The sequence below is a fragment of the Theropithecus gelada genome, chromosome 7a, assembly GCF_003255815.1.
Source record: "Theropithecus gelada isolate Dixy chromosome 7a, Tgel_1.0, whole genome shotgun sequence".
NCBI lineage: Eukaryota > Metazoa > Chordata > Mammalia > Primates > Cercopithecidae > Theropithecus > Theropithecus gelada.
Window position 1 is genome coordinate 46,737,483 of NC_037674.1, and position 15,908 is coordinate 46,753,390.

Below are 15,908 nucleotides of genomic sequence, written 5' to 3' on the forward strand. Positions count from 1 at the left end.
CTCTTTTGGTGAGGGTCAGTAAGATATTTTATACGCAAGGATCAAATTCTGCTCCTCCGATTCATACATAAGAGACACATTTGGATAAAAGTAGAAATATAACAGGACTGAAAGATTAAAACTTGCTGTTTTAGCATACTTAATATTCACTGATGCTTACACATAATGTAAATATCTCTTTGTTTAAAATGAGTATAGGCTGGTCTCTGTGGCTCACGCCTATAATCCCAGCACTTTGGGAGGCTGAGAATGGACGATCACTTGAGCTCAGGAGTTTGAGACCAGCCTGGGTAACACAGCGAGCCCTGCTTTCTACTGAAAATAAAAAATGAAAAAAAAAAAAAAAAAAAAAAAAAAACCAAGTGTAGTGGCGCATGCCTGTAGTCTCAGCTACTTGGGAGGCTGCAGTGAGAGAACTGCTTGAGCCCAGGAGATGGAGGCTGCAGTGAGCTGCAATCGTGCCACTGCACCCCAGCCTGGGTGACAGAGCGAGACCCTCTCTCAAAATAAATAAACAAATAAAACAAGTATTATCTTGACTTTAAAGAAAGAGACTTTCCTGTGACATATAAGCAAAATATGGTCAAAACAATTTGACCAAAGTTGAAATGGACTGGAATCACTTCTGAGGAGCCAGCCTAGGTCTGTCGAATCAAGTTTGCTCACTAATAATCGTACTTGGGTTATGTAGGATGTTACCATTAGAGGAAGAGGGTGGGGGATATAAGGGGGTTCTTTGTACTACTTGTGAAATTTGTCTAAAATTATTTCAAAATTAAAAAATAAAAAAGCAAAAAAACAAAACCACATCCTTTGCTCCTAAGCCCTGTTTGCCCCAGACCTTATTCGATGAACTCACTCAATTGTTTAAGATTCAGCTCAGCACAACTTCCCAGATTCCCTGTCCTGAGGCAGGCACTCCTGTATGAGCTCCTAAATACTTCTGCATATACCTACCACCTACTGGTATGGTTTTCTGCCTGTATTTCATCTTCTTCACCTTACATGGAGTTTCTTTTGGAATGGAAAGTTTTCTTCCTTTCATCTTTGAATCCTAGCACCAAGGCCACACCAAGGCACTAAATACGTGTCTCAAACGAATTAGTAAATCTTTGAACAAATCTTATTAGTTTTGCTTTCTTTTTTAAAAGTATGGTAAAATGTACATAACATAAAATTTCCATTTTAACCATTTTTAAGTGTACAATTCAGTGACATTAAGTACATTCTAAAGTTGTGTAGGTTTTTTTTTTTTAATCAATTCTAAATGGTTTAAACTGGCCAGTAGTTACTAGAGCTGTTAGATCGACTTAATTTGGACCCATGAGACTCGTGACACTCAGAATTAATCTAATCCCATTTACACCAGGTGCCTCCCATCAAAATCTGTTTGATAAAGTGTGGAATTGTTTCATCCCATTGGAACCAGCTCTTGAATAAGTCAGAACTGGCTCTGCCAGCCTCTGGGCCAGTAGTCGGCACTCAAAGTGGTGTTTCTTTCTTTGGCCTAATCTCTTGGGTTGCCACTTTCCCTTTTGTTAATTTTTTTTTCTGGAGGACAATCTTCCCTGGGAGCTCCCTTCTGCTCCCACGAAACACACTGCACCCAGCCCTGGTGCGGCCTGGCTCTGGGGCAGGGAGCTTGCATTCTGCCACCTCCTTCATTGTCCTCTCGGTACACCTGCACTTTCAAAACAGCCCCTGCAGGCAAGCTTTAGAGGCAGCGATAAACAAACAGGCTGACTCAAATTTAGGGAAACGCCTGTACCTGGAGAGCCTCTTCAAATATTTGTCACCCTCTCCCTGCTCTGGGGGAAAGAAGAGACGGTTCCACACAGTCACTCTATTTCCTGCCTTCCCAGCTCTGAACACCTTGGCTCGAATGTAAAGAATTTGGCTCTGAATTAGGACTCAAGAAACGGGGCCCTAGTAATTTTCCCGCCATTAACTAACCACATCTCTTTGGTCATGCCTTTTTGGGGGCAATAATTTCCCCATTCGTAAAACGACGGTATCAAAGTTTGATTTTTATCATTATTAATGACAATAATAATAATTATATATATATATTTTTTTTTTTGCAGCAGGCATTTTTTTCCCCAACAAAATATTACCCTGAATAAGACAAGAAAGAATCCCGAACGGCTCTGGCTGTCAGGGTGTGTGTGTCTCCTCCCCATGCTGTCTAACCCCAGTTGGAATTTGGAGGGCTCTTGTCCTTTTCCCTTGGCCTCAGAAGGAGCCCAGCGCGTCCTACCTTGCGTGGGAGTGTGTGTGTGACCAGGACTCCTTCCTGCCCTTAGAGTCACCGCCCCCTTCTCGCACAGGTTTACAGCACCACTTGTCTCACCCGCTCCCCGCTTTGCCTCCGCCCCATCCTGATGCTGCCGGAATGGCTGTTCCAAATGGAAGGATGCCCACGTCCGTCCCGTGCCCCAGTCCTTCAACAGGTCCCCACAGACCTCAGGATAAGACGAACGCGGAATTCAGGGCCTGGTCTCAACCGCCCTCTCCCTTTTCCTCTCACTTAGACAGCCCTGGCCAGCTGGGCCACTCTCCTGTCCACTGTCGCCCCCTCCCGCCTTCGTGGCCTCTGTCTAGACCGTGCTCCCTCCTACTGGGTGATGTCTCTTCCCCTGGGACCCATGGACCATCCTGTTGTTGACCTCGGGGGTCTGCGGGTGGGGGGCGGATGGGGGCCGGCCCTTCCCGCGGCGGCCGCCAGGGGGCGGCAGGAGCGGCTCCAGATGACAGCGGGAGGCCGCAAAGGGGGAGGGAGGAGGGACCGACGGAGCGCGGATCCCGCTCTCGGATCGCAAACTTCGAGCCAGAGCTCTCCGCGCGCTCCTGAACCGCTGGCCGCCCCCACAGCCCGACGCGGAATCGGGGCACAGCGGGAGCCCGTACAGGGCGGGCGCGGGACGGCGGGGCGGCGGGGCGGCGGCGGCCGTCCATGCGGCGGCGCTCTGGGCTGCCCGGCGCCGGGAACCACGCGGGGGCGAGGCGAGGCGAGGCGGCCGCCGGTCGCTCCGGGACCCGGACCGCCAGGTGAGCAGAGCCACGCGCCCCGCGCCCCCTGCGCGCCGTCCGCGCCTCCCCGACACGGCTTCCGCTGCCCCGGCTCCGGCCCCAGCACTCTGGCCGGCGGGGCGGGCTGGCGCCGGCAACCCAGTGGGTGTGTCCAGGGCGCCGCGGGCTGCGCCGCTCCGGGCTCGGGGAGCCGGCGCGCGCCTGGTCCGTGCGGACGGCTGCGCCTCCTTCTCTGGTTCTCTTCCTTGCTGGGAGTCTTGCTCTGTGCTGGCGCCAGCACTCACCCCTCCACCCTCGACTCTAGGGACAGTCTTAAACTCTAGGGACAATCCACCTCAGTCGTCCCCGGGTCGGGGCCCCGTGCTCCCCGGGTCGGGTTGGAGGGGGACCGGCGAGTGCACATCCAGCCCGTGCGCCCCCGCCTCAGCCTCGCCTCCCTCCCACCTGGGGCCCGAGAGCCGGGCAAGTCTCGGTCAGCGCTCCTTGAGCCCTGGCCTGGGTCCCCGCATCTGTGTGTCTGTCTCAGCTTGGTTGCTGCAAACCAGCGAGCGCCCGGAGCCCGAGTGGATGAGTTGTTTCCGCCAACTCTGGACACTTCCTCAAGTGCAGTCCAAGTACCTGCGGCCCCTTGGCGCACTTACAGAAGTAGTTTTTGCACAGCGAGCTCACCTTGGAGCTCTGCAGATCTGGAAGTTAAGTTTTCTTTTTCTTTGAAATAACATCAGCCCTGACTTGGGAAGGGGATTTCAGGGCGTTCTCGGGCCCACCTAAGTGTCTGGAATTTGTGGTCTAATGAGTTTTTTAAGCAGTCCACACCCAGCACCGTGCCTCCCAGCCTCCTTTGCCGTCTCGTTAAAAGTGCATGCTTGCTTCTCTTCCTGTCTCCTTTGCGACCTCTACCACGCTGCGCTTCGCCCTTTTCGGGCTATGAGTCTAAAACTTGGACGTGGATAGCGATCATTGGATGCCTGTTGGAATTTGGAATTAGAGAAATAGAGACCCGAGAGAGATCTAAGCAATCACCTTGTCCAACCCTCCATTCACAGCTGGATGCACCCAGGACCCAGAACAGTCTAAAGATTTTTCAAGGATCACACGGCTTTTAAAATCTGCATGTCTTCTACTTGATTGATATTGTTGGAGGTGATAGGGTAACTGGGCTTACTAGGGTCTTACTGGGTCTCAATATACAAAGAAGCAAACATTTTAAAAATGTGACTTAAATGCGGAACTCCTCAATTCCTATAGATTTTCGTTGGCATCATAGTTGAATTCCTTTAGAAAACAAAATCCTAGCCCTGAAATTAATGTGAGGAAGCAGATGGGCGTCCTGGGACTTTCCTAGAAATCTCTGCAGTGCTGGAGCAGGGATTTCCCAGAGGTCTGGGCCTGGGAAATGAGTTTGGGTGAGCAGGATACTGGAGTCCCTTCTGAATACGCAACTGGGTTGGTCCCTTGTGGGGAGGCTGGCCAGTTGAACTCATGTGATCTCCTCTGTGCCCAGCACTGGGCAGGGCACCAGATTGGCATTACCTCCTTTTCAGTCTCTATGCCATGAGGAAATGTTTCTTACTGGCTGTTAGGGAAAGAAAAATACAGCTCAGAGTTTGGGAGGAAGATCGGGGGTGGGGAGATTTTTGACTTGGAGTTTGTTTTTGTTTTTGCCCGGAAAAACTTGTGGAGATTGCAATCAGTTATCCTACACAGAGGCTGTGTATTGCCTTCTTCTCCATCCCCCCACCACTTTTATCCTAATTGCTGGGAGTCTCAATGTTTAAATGTCCCCAACACTCCCATTCTGTCCCCGACATTTATAACTCATTCATCGCAAAATCTCTTCCACATTCTTTTGTGATATCTGACGAATTATTTCCCTGTCTCCATTCCCACTGCCCCCACCTTCAACCATATCCAAATTACAGTAATAATCTCCCCTCTTGACTCCCAGCCACGGGTTGCTTTCTTCATTTTAATCCATCTTCTTTCATGCTGACAGATTAATATTTCTAAAATTCTGATTTCACCACATCATTTCTCTCAAGGAATCACAATGGCTCCCCAGTATTCGCTTCTATTTAATTTTTCTCCAACAGATATTTCTGAGCATCCGCTACGTGCCAGGGACTGTTACTATGTGCTGGGACTTACGCTCTGAATAAGACAATATCATTGCCTTCAGGGAGTCCACAGGCTAGCAGATGATAAATAACCGCCCAGAGGAGAAAGGGGAGTAAAGAAATAACCGCAATACAAGGGGGATGTGCAAAACATCAAGGAGATGCGGATGAGGGAGAAATTGATTCTGCATGAGAGGAGCTAGGGCAGTTACCACTAGGCTTTGAAGCCTAAGGAGGAGTTCAGGGAGATGGGAAAGGCTGGTGGGGAGAGAGGACAGGCCAAGCAGAGGAAAGAGCTTGAGGAAAGGCTGAGAGATAGAAAAGTACTATATGGACATGGTTGAATCAAAGTTAATTTTCATCAGGGCATTTAAAATGTTTCCTAATCCCGGTCTACTTTATTGATCCAAGAGCCATCCCAACGCCTTCCTGCTTGAAGGCCATCCCTCCACTCACCCAGTTTCTTTATCATGGTCTTATCTGCCCTCCCCACACCTCCCATCCCCAGCTCAGAAATTCAGATTTCCTCTCTTCTGATCTAAATTTTGCCAGACAGTATATCCCACCCAGCCTTTCTTGCACAGACTCCTGTGTCTCTTCCCTGCTTTCTTTGCACCTGCTCTATGTTCAGCCTGGATGAGCCTCGCCTCCCCAGCCACTCAGAGGTTTCCCCAGAGCAGCCTCCTTGGGCCTCTCCAGGTCATGGAACACACTGTCCGCATGTTAATGGCCCCAACGCACTTGAAAGCACGTGACTACTTTCCTGGGTTTGACCCCCCATCTCACTTTTCCCTTCTGTCTCCTTTCTGATTTTCCCACTTTTTCTCTTTCTTTGCGTGTGTATGCAGAATCGTGATGTTTACTTCTGCGCGGATGTAAAGGTTTCATGTGTATTTGCTGAATATCCTTGCTGTGAAAATGGATTAAAAATGTCATGCTGGGAGCTAACACATGATGCAGGCTGACACAAGCGGAGGAGGAGATTCAGGGGAAGCTCTGACTTTAGGCTGCTTTGCTGCCTCTGGCCCCCTCTTGGGATCCTCCAATTTTACTCCTCCTCCGCAGGACTGCCGTGCTGAGTCTGGGACACCCCTTCATCATCTGGGCCTATTGTGTTCTCTTTTCCTCCTACCATCAAAACTTACTTCTGTGCCCACAGCCTCGCTGGCTTGTTAGCCTCATTGGGGCCATGCTTAGTGAGCACTGGTGTGTGCGATGCTTGGGGCTTTCAGTGGTTTCTCTTTTAATCCTCCCGGCCACCTATAAGGGAGGCGTCAGCATCTGCATTGTACAGGAAGAAAATTGAGGCTTACTTGCCTGTGGTCAGCAGCTCAGGTTTGGAGCTGAAATCTTAAACCCAGCTCTCTAAGTCTGGTGTTCTTTCCACTATATCATTATTTCCTGAAACAGTTGTCCTAGGAACATCTGAATCAAAATTCAGATCTGGCGAAAGAAAAACACAGGCTCCAGGGTGGAAGCTGGGCTTGAGAACTGGCATTTTTCGGGTTGCCTCAGGCGATTCTTCTGCACACCCAGGTTTGGAGACCACTGCCCTGGGCTTCCTTTACAATGTGGCTCTAGCGACAGGTGGTGGGTTAATATGCCACTTTATCCCAGGCAGCATGTTCCTTTTTGACAGAGGCCCTGACCTTGACACTAAGGAGTGAGCAATGGAGAACTGTGGCCAAGGCCAGGAGGAGGGTCCTCTCCTTTGGCCTGAGGGGTATTTAGTTCAGTCCTGAAGGCCCAGCCCCCTCGGCCTACTTGAAGGCATGTAAGCCCGCTCACCATCAGACTCACTGTGTATTTCTTTTGGGGTCTGAGCGAGTGCCGAGGGAGAAAGGCCAGGGTGGGTTTGTTCAAGAGCCCCAAGTTGCTTGGGTTGGGACTCCCCAAATAGGGCTGGACAGGCAAAGCCAGCCCCTTCCTCCCTGAAGGCACGGTGAGTTGAACCTCCTTTCCCAGAATGGGATCTGGCTGTTGACAGATCTCTTTCATTCAACAGGCCTTGCTCCACTCCCCACCCACCCAGCCTCAGTTTCCCCTTGTGTAACAAGAGGATGGCCAAAGCCTAGAGGGCTGGTGGGGGCCCAGTGCATGGGTATGCAGAGCTTAAGGCAAAGCCCTGTCACATAGCAGGTGCTCAGTGTCAGTTCTCGCCCCATTTCTTTACTCCGTGCCTGATCGGTGCTTGAGACAATTGGAGCTCAATATATCGCTGTAGGAAAAATGTATATAATCTCAGGCCCCCTCAGATCCAGGAGTTTGTGTCTGAACGGCATAGGGCTGAATGTTACAACTGTGTATTCAAACCCAGCAAATGAGCACTCCCAGCTGTGCAGTGATAATAATAACGAATTATCCATCCAACATTCCTGCTCACCCCACTCCCCTTCCCCAGCTTCCCTTTAGATTCCCCAAAGAAGAACCCAAGGAACAAGAGGCAGCAGTTCTGTGTATCGATGAGTTGTCTTGGGAAAGTGGTCTCTTTCTGTTTACCTCTTTTCCTGTCTACCCAGTCTTTCAGCTGAGTGTACTGCCCATGTTGTCTTCTCCTACCAGCCTTTCCAAAGCTGATCACTGAGGTGGCACCCCAGGCAGAGGTGCCGCTTATCCCTGCTTCTCTAGGGCGTGGTCCGAGGGCAGTGAGCCAGGCTCACAGTGCCACTGTGTTTTGTCCCAGGAGGGTAGCACTGGGCAGCCCACAACCAGGTGGGCAGCATGTGGCCTGCTCCACCCTCCCGGCCCTTGGCCAGCTGCCTAAGACCTGGCCAGCAGTGAGGACCAAAGCATTGAGTGATTAATGGGCGCCCCATCTAATCTCCTGCCAGGGGAAATGAAGGGCCAGCTATGGGCTGGGAGCTCGTCATGACCTGCTCCAGGTGGGCTTGGAATGCACCCAGCTCAGGATGGGGATTAAGGCTTGAAAGACAAGAGGAAATGAGATGTTAACCCTTTAGGCCTTGGCCCTCTGAGCCCCAGCAGGGAAATCGCAGGGGAATTATCTGCAGGCATCTGATGAAAGGGGGCATCAGCTTTGATTTATGGCGGGGATGCAGCCACGTGACTACAGGAGTGGGAGGGTGACAGCCATGTCTTTGACTTAGCCATTTTTCTTAGAGGCAGAGAAGGAGAGAGAAGAAGATTAATTTCCTATGAAAAAGGATAAACGGACTGCTGGGAGGCTGCCCTACCTGCTTCCTTCTTGGAAACCCTCCAATCGTATCAGCAAGTTACAAATTTGTAGTTGCCAGACATACTTTTCCCCCTGAAATGTAGGGTCTCTGATCACTTGTGACGTGAAGGAAGAGGAGCCCACCTCCTTTCCCAGGTCAGGCAGCAGCACGGTGGTGCTGAGGAGGAGAGCACTCTGGAGCCAGGTCCTGAGTTTGAGCCTTGGCTCTACCAAGTTTTGGGCCTTGAACAGGTTCCTTGGCCTCTGGGGCTGTAGTTTTTCCACCTGGAAAATGCTCAAAAGTATCTCAGGCATGTAGGAAAATGCCACTTGAATGTTAGCTGTCACTTTTTTTTTTTCCCCACTTTGGCTGAGTCCTGAGCCTGCATATCCTTTGGGAAGGACAGAAGCATCTTCTCTTCTAGGGCTCCAAGACTTGCTTTGGGTGAATTGACGACTGACTCTTTGATTGATCTCCTTTGTTTGACCCCTGACCCTCACATGCCTTGGATTCTGTCTGGCTTGCTCCTGCCTTTGCTCCAGTTCCTTGGTTTCCAGCTGCCCCTTTGATTACATTACCCTGCCCCTTGTCTCCTGCCCTCATGCTAGGTTGTCAGACTACTTGCGGGCTGGGCACTGACATCTGTTGTGTCCTCCGTGGTGCTGGCCAATTCTGCACTGGCTCTGCTCCTTGCTAGCTTTGCTGTGACCTGACAGTCCCTAGCCAAGTGGCTGAGGGTAGAGAATGCAGCTGTTTTGAGAGCAAAATCAGGAGCCGTGGAGGCCGTCTAGCCTGGATGCAAATCCCCACTCTGCTCTCTTTTCTGGTTTCTCTGCCCTCTCATTGCCTTGTTCTTGGTGGGGGATAATAATAGTTATACTTACCTAATGATTGACAGGAGGATCCAATCCAACCGTGGACATGAGGCCCCTTGGGAACTATGTAGGAGAGTTTATTGCTGGTTGTAAGGTGAGCCCTGAGGGTAGAGCTGTGTCTTCAAGTTTTGAAGTCTCATTACAGGGCGTGTAGTGACAGTATAGCCTTTAGTTTCATTTAGAGTCTTTTCCAGAGCAGACAAGTACCCAGGACCTGCTTGACTTTAGTGATGTTTTAGTTGAGGCCTGGGATTTCATTCTGCTTGAAGTTCAGAGGATCTTCTGGTCAGCTAAGCAGGGAGGAGCTGCCATTTACAGAACTCCGTGTCAGGTACTGGGATTTACCTGGCTTCTTTTATTTAATCCTCTCAACAACCTGTGCAAACTAGACACTATTATTTCTACTCTACAGCTAGAAAACTGAGGCTCAGAGAGGCTAAGGAATGTTCACAGGCTCACACAGCAAGTAGACATCAGAGTGATGTTTGAATTTCAAGTCATCTGACTCCAAAACAAATGCTGGCGGTGGGGCCCGGGGGTGGAGCTATCAGGCCAGTTAGTGAGTACCTGGGAGGAAAGGTCTCTCCCTGCTCTCAGCCTCTCGCAGGATGCTCTGTCTTCTTGGCCTCTTTCACAGGAGCATATGTATGCATAATGCCGCGCCGATATTGCTCTGCTTTCTCCTTGATATAGGCTTATATTTTAATTTAGCACATGCAGATTTGTCTTTTCCACTAATATGATTTTGTGTCAACATTTCCCACTTTCCACCTAAGCAGGGTTCCCATTTTGTAAAGCACAATGACACTTTCCATCATTTTGCTCCATCGCGGTTTCCTTAGCCGTTCCCCACCCTCTGTCAGGGATCTAGGTTGTTTCTAGTTTCTCCCAATCTAAAAATTGGCACTACCAACATGAATGTTCAATTTGCTGATGTTTATTTATTTCTGATCTCATGTTCTGCGTTGGAAATACACTTCCCGGCCATGTGATGACCAGGTCAAAAGCAGGAACTGTAAGAAGAGTGGTCCATGCTGCCCATGGGGTCTTCAGAGAAACTGCACCTGGGAGGCCCAGATGAGGGGGACCCAGAAACAGACCAGGTGCTTGTTTTCTGCCTACCTTTCCTTTCCTCACTAGTTACTGTTCTTTCCTGAGGCTCAGATTGGAGGAACTTGATACCTCACTCTTAGCAAGGGGTGTGAGAGGTACTGTTCAAGTGGTGACTTTCTGGGTTCCAGAGAGGGAAGTTATTTCAGTGTTCACAGAGGTCCCATGGAGGGGAAGGTCTTGGCAGCTTCTGAGATTGCGCTGCTGTGTGTCAGTGGTCCTGTGTGGGCATGGCTATGCAGTCATTCGCTCAGGCATCCAGTGATTTCTGAGCCCCTACTGTGCATCGGGTGGCAGCGTCATGCACTGCAAAGTGTGTGAATTCCAGACCTGACTCTGCGTGTGTGGCCTTGGGCAGCTTAATCTCTTTAAGCTTCAGTTTCCTCGTGTGTGAAATGGGCTAACAGTCTCTGTACATGCTGTAGGAGTTAGAGGAGAGAACATAGGTACAGTGTTTGCTCAAGCCTCCAATGCAATGAAGGGCCAACTCTTGTGCAGGTGAACACTAGAACTTCTTACCGATGAAGAAGGTGTGTTCTTGCTTGGAGGTGTGAGAGGTGGGGAGTAATATGATACTTACAGTCTTAGCAGGGGGCAGGTGAAAGGGAAGGCACTGTGATAAACATGGCATAGAGAGGCTGGGGGACCCACACAGGCATCAGATTCAGATTGGTGGGAATTCAGAAAGATTTGGGGTGGGATCTGCCTCCCAAGAGGAGGAAACAAGGCTGGGGAAGAGGGAAGAAGGAGAAAGGAAGTAGAAGCCTGTTGTGTTTTATGGGAGGGTTACGTTCTTGAAGACCTCTCAGAGTTCAGATCTCTCGTCATTCAGACTTTCTCCCTTACAGAATAAATGTAGAGTGTGCATTTACTTGATATGATCTCAAAACACATAGCTTTGTGCCGTCGCTTCTCATATGGTCACACTCTCTCTCACATTGCACAGTGGGCTCACTCATAAGTTACCCACTCGGTATCTCGTGATGCTTTTTTGGCTTTCTCATTTGCCAAGCTGGTGGTCGTGGCTGTTGCTGTTATCATCATCATCATCATCATCGTCTCGATATGTTTTCAGTCTGACACCAGCACCACCATTTGACAGACTGTCTAGATTGGGGGTCCCGCACATTTTCTTGGAAAGGGCCAAACAATATTTTGACTTTGCAGATTGTGTGGTCTTTGTTGCAACTAATCAGCTTTGCCTTTTGAGCATGAAAGAAGCCATAGACAATAGATAAATGAATGGGCAGGACTGTGTTCCAGTAAAACTGATTTACGGGCACCGCAATTTTAATTTCATGTAATTTTTATTTGCCATAAAATGTTCTTCTCTTGATTTTTATTCAATCATTTGAAAATGTGGCAAAAACAGGCAGAGGGCCAGGTTTAACCTGTGGGCCAGAGTTTGTGGACCGCTTGTCTAGACGATTATAATATTTGAAAATTGTTTTAAATTGTAGGAAGAGTGAATGTTAAAATATCCTGATAGTCAACAAAATCATTCATAGACATTCCAGTGCTCATAAGAATAAAGCTTAATTCACAAGTTCTATCAAAAGATTGGGATATTTATCAGCTTGAATGGTACCAACATAGGCAGTTACTTTAATACAATTTTAAATTATTTAGGTAGTTATTCTAGTGAATTAAAAATTTTAAATCATATTATTTCAAAATTTTGGTACCCAATGACCTTATTAATATTGTTATTGTCATTCTATTTCATGATTTAAATTGTATACCCTGGCTAAGCATGGTGGCTCATGCCTGTAATCCTGGCACTTTGGGAGGCCGGGACGGGAAGATCGTTTGAGCCCAGGAGTTTGAGACCAGCCTGGGCAACAAAGTGAGACCCCATCTCTACAAAACATCAAACTATTAGCCAGGCATGGTGGTGTGCACCTGTGGTCCCAGCTGGTGGTGTGCACCTGTGGTCCCAGCTACATATATGGGAGGCTAAAGTAGGAGGATTGCTTGAACCCAAGAATTTTGAGGCTGCAGTGAGCCATGTTCATGCCACTGCAATCCAACCTGGGGGACAGAGTGAGTCCCAGCCAGGAAGAGAAGAGAAGAGAAGAGAAGAGAAGAGAAGAGGAAGGGGAAAGGGAAGGAGAAAGGAAGGCAAGGGAAAGGAAAGGAAAGGAAAAGAGAAAAGAGAAGAAAAGAAAAAATTTTATACCCTACACTGGTTTATTATTGTGTACTCTCCTGGCATCCAGCAGCTCTGCCTGACTCCCAGCAGCCTGCTGACTGGAGTTTGGAACTTGATTCTAGCTGGAATTTTTTGATTGTGAAAGGCAGGCGAGAGCATGGACGGAGCACCAAGGCTTGTGTCTGGCACACAGTGAATGCGGAATAAACTTTTGCTCCCTCTTTTCCCTTTTCTTTCCTCCTCACTCAAAAGTTCTGTATATTTGGTCAGATCCAAAACATGCTGAGCCTCTTTGAAATTGTTACTTTGGTTCTTTCCACATGCAATAAAGTCACTAACCTTTTTAAATGGAAACAAAAACAAAGACTGTTAGAAAGCAGAGTTTCCCCTCCTGGGTCACCAGCTTTCCCTTACTGGAGAATAAGCAGTGCTGTGCTGAGACCGCGGCTGGCCGGCCAGGGCCAGAGGGAGGCCCCAGGTCCGAAGAAGGCACCTCCAGCTGGGTGCAGACCCAGCTCTCCAGTCAGGAGGGGGTTGCCGGGCCTGCTGGCTGCTCCTGGGTGTATCTTGGTTTCAGAGATTCCAGCAGTAGGAAAGCCAGAACCTCTCCAGATGGAAGACCACCAGCCCCGAAGGTGACTGTGATGCTGTGGTTCTTGGCTCGGGAACATGTTTTTGCTGTGTATGTTGGATGGGAGACCCGTCCTAAGTAGGAGTGTGTTTGTGTTGTTTAGGGGGTGGTGGCGCACAGCCACATGTGCTTTCTGGTCTGGGGTCTGGCAGGATGTGAAGGGAGGCAGCCGCTGTCCTTTGGCTTGTGAGATCTCTCATTATTCTGTTGGGCAGGGGGCTGGCATTCTTCCTGTGTGTTTCGTTTAGAAGCAAATGGTCTTGCAGCCAAAGGCATGGGCGTTGAGCCCCAGCTTTGTCATTAACTTCTTGTTTGATGTCCAGCAATCCATTTCCATCTCTAGGACACTAATTCTTACTTCCTACTGGGGTGGTCAGAGGAGGCCTAATGGACACTTAGGACTCTTGCCACCACCCAGCAGTAACGAAGTCATGCATCGCTCTGAGCCTTCCTGCTGTGGTACCAGCACAGGCCACGGGAGGCTCTCCTGCCCCTCCAAGCCAGGGACATGTCAGTGGGGACCTGGTGGGGAGCTGGATCTCCCACTTCTACCCAGAAGCAATGATGACTCCCCTTTCCCTCTCTGGTGTTACTGGAGGCCAAGTGGGGAACCTGGCCTTCTATTCCCACGTAGCCATAATGACAGAGGCCCCCCTTCCTTGCCGGAGCAGTGTCAGAAGAAGCCAGGGAAAAGGGATGGTTTAAATAAGATCTAGCACCTCATACCATAATACCTAAAATGTCCAGGTGTCAATGGAAAATCACTCATCACACTGAGAACCAGGAAGATCTCACACTGAATGAAAAAGACAATCAGTTGATGCCAGCACTGAGTTGACAGAGATGTGGGAGTATCTGACAAAGACTTTGAAGTGGCCATCATAAAAATGCTTCAAGGGGCAATTATGATCATGCCTGAGACAAATAAATAAAATATAAATGAGAAGTCTCAGCAAAGAAGTAGAAGAAGCAAATGGAAACTTTATTTTATTTTCAAAAAAAATTGTAAAACATTTTATTGTAGATTGACATTTATAACTGCATTATCTTATGGGGTACAAAGTGATGCTATGATTTATGAACACAATGCGGAATAATGAAATCAACCTAACATATTCCTTACCTCAAATACTTACTATTTTTTGTAGCAAGAATATCTGAAATTTACTCTTAGCAAGTTTGAAATGTACAAAATACTGTTATTAACTATTTTCACTACACTCTGCAATAGATCTCAAAAAGGGCTTATTCTTCCTGAGTTTCTCTACCCTTTGACCATAACCTCACCATTCCCCCCACCCTCCAGCATCTGTAACCACCATTCTACTCTCTGCTTCTGTGAGTTTGATGTTTTAGATTCCACATATAAGTAAAAACATGTGATATTTGTCTTTCTGTACCTGGCTTATTTCATTTAGCGTAACATCCTGCAGATTCATCCATGTTGTAGCACGCAGAATTTTCTTCCTTTTTAAGGTTGAATAATGTCCCATCATATGCATAGGTATACCATGTTCATCTGTTGATGGACACATAGATTGATTCCATAACTTGGCTATTGTGAATAGTGCTGCATTGAACATGGGAGTGCAGATCTCTCTAGATCTCTCTTGACAAACTGATTTCAAATCTTTTGGGTAAATACCCGGAAGTGGGATTGCTGGATCATATGGTAACTCTACTTTTAGTTTTTTTGAGGAAGCTCTATACAATTTTCTGTAATGGCTGTACTAATTTACATTCCCACCAATAGTATATGAGATTTTCTTTTTCTCCACATACTCACCAACACTTGATTTATTTTGTCTTTTTGATAATAACCATTCTGACAGGTGTGTGTGAGATGATAGCTCACTGTGGTTTAATTTGCATTTCCCTAAAGCTTAGCGATGTTGAGGATCTTTTGATATACCTGTGGGCTGTTTGTATATCTTTGTTTGAGAAATGTCTATTCAGGTCCTCTGCCCATTTTTTAATTGGGTTTTTTATTTTCTTACTGTTGAGTTGTTTGAGTTCCTTATATATTTTGGATATTAACCCCTTATCGGATGTTTGGCTTTCAAATATTTTCTCCCATTCTGTGGGTTGTCTCTTTACACTATTAGTTGTTTCCTTTGCTGTGCAGAAGCTTTTTAGTTTCATGTAATCCCATTTGTCTATTTTCGCCTGCACTTTTGGGGTTAAATACAAACAATTATTCCAGGCCAGTGTCTTGTAGTATTTCTCCTATGTTTTCTTCTAGTAATTTTACAGTTTCTAACATTACATTTAAGTCTTTAATCCCAAATGGAAATTTTAGAATAGAAAAATATAGTAACAAAAATAAAACTTAACTGATGGATTAAACAGCAGAATGGAGATGACAGGAAAGAACCAGTGGATTGGAAGATGTAATGATAAAATTTACCCAACCTGAGCAACAGAGATAAAAATAGACTGGGGAAAAAGGGGAAAAAAAAAGAATAGAGTCTCGGGGACCTGTAAGACTATAACATGTAACCCCAGCACTTTGGGAGGCCGAGGTGGGTGGATCACCTGAGGTCAGGAGTTTGAGACCAGCTTGACCAACATGGTGAAACCTCATCTCTACTGAAAATACAAAAATCAGCCAGGCATGGTGGCACATGTCTGTAATCCCAGCTACTTCGGAGGCTAAGGCAGGAGAATCACTTGAACTCGGGAGGCAGAGGTTGCCGTGAGCCAAGATCGTGCCACTGCACTCTGGCCTGGGTGACAGAGTGAAACTCTGCCTTAAAAAAAAAAAAAAAAAAAAAAAAAAAAAAAAAAAATAAAAAAAAAATAAAATTTTTTTTTTTT

At 47.6% G+C, this 15,908-nt stretch overlaps 1 protein-coding gene across 1 annotated transcript in view; it reads left to right on the forward strand.

The window, feature by feature from the left end:
* Nucleotides 1-2,937: 2,937 nt before the first annotated feature.
* THSD4 (thrombospondin type 1 domain containing 4) overlaps nucleotides 2,938-15,908 on the forward strand; it is a 642,120-nt gene continuing 629,149 nt past the window's right edge. The window contains exon 1 of the mRNA XM_025389817.1: nucleotides 2,938-3,048. The gene's annotated coding sequence lies outside the window, so the exon portion shown is untranslated. The remainder of the gene's footprint in view (nucleotides 3,049-15,908) is intronic.